We start from the raw sequence: 6,833 nt of genomic DNA, 5'->3' as shown, positions 1-6,833 counted from the left end.
AAAAATCGCTGGTGGTTCTGGTGTGCACCTATAGTCCCGGCTACTCAGGAGGCTGAGGCAGAAGAATCACTTGAACCCGGGAGGTGGAGGTTGCAGTGAGCCGAGATTGCACCACTGCACTCCAGCCTGGGTGACAGAGCGAGACTCTGTCCGAAAAAAACAAAACAAAACAACAACAACAAAAAGAAATGACAAAGGACAAATAACCATTAAAATACACGACATTTTCAAAATCATAGGCACTACTTTGCGCAACTCTGTAAATAAATTTGAAAACCAAGATGAGCTGAAATGCATAATTTCCTGGCATACAATGTACACTTACCCCAACAGAGATAGAAAGTATAAGCCAACCAATTTCCAAAGAAAATAGTGAAAAGTGGTCAAATTATTGTTTCATTTTTTAGAAGTTTCAGACTAGATAATTTTCTGGGAAAATTGTAACAAATATCTAAAGACCAGATAATCAAAATGCTATATGTATTATTCCAAAAAACAAGAGGGTAAAAATGAAAACCTTGAAATATTTTTATGAAGGTAGTATAACAATGATACCTAAAACTGATAAAGATGGCATAAGCAAAGTCTGTATGTCCACTTTATGAACATTGATGAAAAATCCTAAATAAAATATTAGTAATCCACAACATACAAAACATTAATGTATCATGAACAATTAGGAGTAATTCCAAGAATGTAAGGATGACTCAATATAAAGAAATTTATTCATATATTTTAAAGTATATTAAAGCATATTGTTACCTGCATATATTTGGGAAAATCCTATATATAGACATAGATATATAGATAATATTCCATAATCATTCATTAAAATAAATACTGATGGATATATATAAAATACTTGTCTTAGAACTGGAAAAACTCAACAAAAGAGAGAAATAAAACTACTGGTTAACTCAATTCTAAACCATCACATTATTTAATAAGAAAACATTAGAAGCATTTGTACTAAAGTAAGAAATAAGAAAAATATGTATTGCATCCACTACTACTAAACATTCAGTTGGATACATTAGTCAAGGGAATTAGGCAAGAGAAAACAATCGAAAATCTTAAAAGTTAGAAATAAAAAAGTAAAATTCTCTGTTTACAAAATATATAATTGTATACCTGTTAAAACCCAAGAGAATAAATATTAAAACAAGCTTAAACAAACAAGCAAAAAGAAATAAAGAAGGCATCATATCTTAAAATTTACATTCAAAAAATTAATAATTTCATGTACCCAAGCAATAACTAATGAAAATATATAGTATAATATAATGACCAAAAAGAGTTAAAATATATAAAAGCAAACAAGAATAAATAAGAAATGTGTACCAAAAAGACATTTACAGAACATTTCACTCAATAGCAACAGAATAAACATTCTTCTCAACAGCACATGAAACATTCTCCAAGATAGACCACATCTGTATGCCACAAAACAAGTCTTAAGAAATTTTTAAAAATAAAATAATATCAGGTTTCTTTTCTGATCACAATAGAATCAAATTAGAAATCAATAATAAGAGCAGCTTCAGAAACTGTACAAATATATGAAAATTAAACAACACACTCATCAACAATCAATGGGTAACTAAAGAAGTTGAAAAGAAAATATAAAAATTCCTTGAGACACATGAAAATGCAAACACAGCATACGAAAACTTATGGATATATCAAAGCAATGCTAAGAGGATAGTTTACAGCAATAAACATCTATATCATAAAAGTTGAAAGATCTTAAACAAACAACCTAACATGACACCTCAAGGAAATACAAAAGCAAGAATAATCTAAACCTGAAATAAGTAGAAGGAAATAAATAACAAAGGTTAGAGCATAAACAAGCAAAATGGATTCTAAAATATGAAAAAATCAATGAAACGAAGAGCTGGGTTATTGAAAACATAAACAAAATTGACATAACTTTAGCTAGCCTTAGAAAAATAGAAACTCAACTAAATAAAGTTAGAGATGAAAAAGGACACATTGCAACTGATATCACAGAAATACAAAGGATCATAAGAGATTACCATAAACAACTAACTATATACCAACAAATTGTAAAACCTAGAAGAAATTGATAAAATCCTGGACACATACAACATGCTATGTTTAAATCATGAAGAAATAGAAAACCTGAACAGTCCAGTAATGAATAACAAGATCAAAGCAATAATATAAAGTTTCTCATCAAAGAAAAGCTCAGGACTTGACAGATTCACTGCTGAATTCTCCCAAATATTTAAAGAATACCAATTCTACTCAAACTATTTCAGAAAACTGAGAAGGAAGGAATACTTCCAAATTCATTCTATGAGGCCAGCATTTCCCTGATACTAAAACCAGACAAGGAAACAACAAAAAAGAAAACTACAAGCTAATATCCCTGATGAACATAAATGCAAAAATCCTAAATAAAATACTAGCATACTGTTTGGACGAACGGAGGCAGGATGGCGCACTTCCAGGTTCTTCATCAGCAACTTTACCCCGGCGCGAAAATGCAGCCTGCGACCCGGGAAGGTGCAGACCAACTGGGCATGCGCCAGGTGACGTCAATCCGAAGAGACCAAGATTTACCTGGTCGAAACAAATCAGTTGGTGCCGAAGGCCCGGGAGGAGACCCCTCCTCAGGCCTCTAGGGGTTGAGGAACCTCCTCCTGCTCCCACACCGCAGACGGACCAGGACCTGAGACCCACTTCCCTCACTCTCATGGCCTCTCTGGGGTAAGTGCCCTTGTCTCCTCTTTACCTCCCTCGGCCAGAAATCCTGCCCAGGTCCAAGGTCCATTTTGAGCCACCAAGTGGCTCGGGAGACCTGTTCAGGACGGAGACCTCCGCCTGAAGGTAATCTCCACTTTGGCTCCATGAGCCTCCAGTCTGTCTCTGCTGGTTCCAAAGGACGCTTTGAAGCCAGGCAGAGATCCACTTCCATTTCCATTGTGTCCATTGTGTAAGTAAAGAGGAAACAAACGGGAAACCCCCCAGTCCAAATTTCCAAAGAGCACCCCCTTAGGGTGCCTCCTAGCCAATTTAAAAACCTTACAGCTTGAACAAGACCTTAGGAGGAAGCGGTTAATTTTCCTTTCCACTGTGGCGTGATCGACCTCAGCAATTTCTGCCAGCGGCTAGGCAAGTGGTCCGAAATTAATTACATACAAGGCTTCGGGGCCTTAAGCTCTGGTCCCTATACTCCTCCTTCTCTCCACCCCCTGCCTTCCTGCCCAGACTCCTCCTCCTCCCCCCATCCAGACTCCTTCTTCCTCCTCCTTATCTACTAGTAATCCACTCGGTCCCGTAGCTCCTTCGGGGCCCCCAACTGGCTGTCTTGAGTCCCCTATCTCTGCCCACACCCTCCTACAGTGTTAGCACCTTTGCGAGGGGTGGCTGGGGCAGAGGGGGTAGTCAGAGTACATGTCCCTTTTTCATTGGCCGATCTTTCCAAAATTGAGAAGCGTTTAGGTGATTTCTCAGCTAATCCTACCATATACATAAAGGAATTTAGATACCTTTGTCAGGCCTATGACTTAACTTGGCATGACCTCCAGGTTATCCTAACCTCTACCCTAAACTGACTGAGGTTCTAACCCAGTATACCTGGTTAGATCCGGCCTTCCCCACAGGGGCCACCATTTTGGCATCTTATTTCATTTCTCAATCAGCTCCTGACATTTGTAAAAAACTTCAAAAGGTAGAGGATGGTCCTCAGACACCAATACAAGACCTAGTTAAATTAGCCTGACACTTTCCTCTTCTCCCGGACCGGAGGAGCCGCTCTTTCCACGCGGTGCATTCTGCGGACCGAGGTCGAGCCCGCTGCTGCCGCCATCACCTGAAAGAAGCGAGAAGAGGCCGCGACCGGGGAGAAAACGCGGAGTCGCCACTGGAGAGAAGTCGACTCCCTAGCAGCAGCAGCCACCGCCAGAGAGGCCCGCCCACCCATTCGCCCGTCCCCCTGCCCCGTTCACAATGCAGCCTGCTTCTGCAAAGTGGTACGATCGAAGGGACTATGTCTTCATTGAATTTTGTGTTGAAGACAGTAAGGATGTTAATGTAAATTTTGAAAAGTCCAAACTTACATTCAGTTGTCTCGGAGGAAGTGATAATTTTAAGCATTTAAATGAAATTGATCTTTTTCACTGTATTGATCCAAATGATTCCAAGCATAAAAGAACGGACAGATCAATTTTATGTTGTTTACGAAAAGGAGAATCTGGCCAGTCATGGCCAAGGTTAACAAAAGAAAGGGCAAAGCTTAATTGGCTTAGTGTCGACTTCAATAATTGGAAAGACTGGGAAGATGATTCAGATGAAGACATGTCTAATTTTGATCATTTCTCTGAGATGATGAACAACATGGGTGGTGATGAGGATGTAGATTTACCAGTAGATGGAGCAGATGATGATTCACAAGACAGTGATGATGAAAAAATGCCAGATCTGGAGTAAGGAGTATTGTCATCACTTGGATTTTGAGAAAGAAAAATAACTTCTCTGCAAGATTTCATAATTGAGAGAATTCCTGAGTTGATAGCTCTAAAGGCAGATGCTGTATTTCCCCACTTTAACCCATTTTTCAACCTGTTTGTTTTTTAAAAGGCTTCACTAAGGGTTGATATGTACCATTGTATGGGGCAATTTTAAGTCAACTAAGGCAATAACCTTATACATGAACATTTCCCAGACTTTCATGAAGCTGCTGAGGTCCTAGGCAATTGATGCAGCTGTTGTGATAAATAGAAACATCTCACCTAAGTCTCCTTTTCTTCATAACATAGATACTGACATGATAGGAAGCTCTCAGCTTAGGGAAAGAGAACTAAATTTTAGATTATAGAACATGGATTCAAAAGTGGCTGGAACAAATTGGCTGATACCTTACTGGTAACCTGCTGTTCTCCTGGTGTTCTTCAGGATTGTTCCACTAAAATTTATTTTTCAAAAAATTTACTTCACATTATTCTATGTAAGTGATCACTTGTCAGTGTTCCAGGTGTATCTTAGCTAAAACTAGAGAATGCCCTAACTTAGATGGTTTTTGAAGCCTATACATTTGGTATTGTTTGACCCTTAAGCTTTTACATCTCTTAGCATGGAGGACGAAGAAAGCTGTACATGTTGCTTGAGAGTCTGTACATTTAGACCAGATTTGTATTTGCACTGTCAAGTATGGCAAATGAGTGAAAAATGTTTAATACACTATTGGATTTTTTATTTCTTTTTTTGATTCAGCTTATACCAGAGCTGAAAACCTCAATTTATGTTCATGATAGTGGGGATTTTTTTAAATGTCTACATTCTTTCTAATAAACTGTTGGAAGACTTAAAAATAAATAAATAAATAAATAAATAAATAAATAAATAAATAAGCCTTTAAGGTCTATAACTCCAGAGAGGAGATGGCTGAGGCAGTGCGACAGGCACGCCTCAAACAGAAGGCCCAGCTCCTAGCAGCAGCTTTACAGCCCAGTCATAACCCCAGGCCAGAGAGCACATACTCCGCAGACTCCAAGGCTACAAAAGGAGCCTGCCTGCTATAAGTGCGGCAAGGCAGGACACTATGCCAATAGGTGTCCGCAAGGTCCCTGAGCCCCAATGCAGCCTTGCTATAAGTGCAAGGCATCAGGACATTGGGCCAGTGAATGTCCTAACCCTCGTCCACCAGCAACCCCCTGCCCTGCTTGCCAGCAGGGAGGACACTGGAAGTCTGATTGCCCCACCCTGAGAACAGGTGCTGCGTCTCCACGTGACCCCCTTTCTCAGGATCCTGAGAGCTCCTTCCAGCTCCTACATCTGGAGAATGACAACTGAAGGTGCCGAGACTCGGGGACCCCCATCACCCTCGCCGAGCTGCGGGTAACTCTCCTGGTAGCGGGTAAGACAATTTTTTAATCAATAGCAAGGCTACCTATTCTGTTTTGCCATCCTTCTCTGGACCTAGCCTTCCATCCAATATCTCTGTAGTAGGAGTAAGCGGAAAGCCATCCACTCCACGAAAAACTCCACTCCTTAATTGCTGCCTGGCCAACAACTACTTTGTGCACTCGTTCCTCATTCCCAACTAAAAAGGGCCCCTACCGAAAGCAATCAGTAGAAATCAGTTCAACTTTCCCCGACTCGCCTCAAACTTACTAAATTTTCTTAACTATCTCATACTCCCCAACCTTGTCAGGACCTTCCTTCTGGGTTTTGCCCATATTCCAACAAATGCTTCCATTCCTCGTTCCTATACTAATACTGTGCCTTATTTTATTTTTCATCCGTGCGTCCAAATACCAACCATGGGCCCCGACCTTAACGACGCCCCTTAACAGCAGGAAGTAGCCAGACAGACCACGGCGCCCCTTTATCACTATTATCAATAAAAGGTTGGACTGTTTGGACCAACGGAGGCAGGATGGCGCACTTCCGGGTTCTTCATCAGCAACTTGACCCGCGCGCGCGAAAATGCAGCCGGTGACCCAGGAAGGTGCAGACCAACTGGGCATGCGCCAGGTGACGTCAATCTGAAGAGACCAAGATTTACCTGGTCGCACCTGCAGAACACCCTGGACACGCCCGTGCCCCGCCTATTGCCCTCCCACTCCTAGAAAAGCCGCCCTCGCCAAGGTCCCACACGGACTTCCCAGCCCCACTCCTGTCGGAATGTTGGGACTGCCGGAACTCCGTCCGAGAGCTTCACCGGGGGGACTCTGTCGGCCTCCTTTGCCAGAGGCCGATAGACCTCTCCCCCACACCTTAAGTTACCAAAAATAAACTTGCAGTTTTGCTCCTACACTTGCCTACCCGCTGGTTCTTTTTGTGCCCGCTCGGCTGGTCTTAGA

The 6,833-nt window shown here is 41.3% G+C and overlaps 1 pseudogene across 1 annotated transcript; it reads left to right on the top strand.

Annotated features, from left to right (window-relative positions):
* Positions 1-3,752: 3,752 nt before the first annotated feature.
* Positions 3,753-5,339, top strand: LOC111552289 (annotated as a pseudogene). The gene has a single exon (XR_002734597.2). The product of XR_002734597.2 is annotated as a prostaglandin E synthase 3 pseudogene (transcript).
* The last annotated feature ends 1,494 nt before the right edge of the window (positions 5,340-6,833 follow it).

The sequence above is a fragment of the Piliocolobus tephrosceles genome, chromosome 8, assembly GCF_002776525.5.
Source record: "Piliocolobus tephrosceles isolate RC106 chromosome 8, ASM277652v3, whole genome shotgun sequence".
NCBI classification, from domain to species: Eukaryota; Metazoa; Chordata; class Mammalia; order Primates; family Cercopithecidae; genus Piliocolobus; species Piliocolobus tephrosceles.
This window is presented reverse-complemented; position numbering and strand designations above follow the sequence as displayed.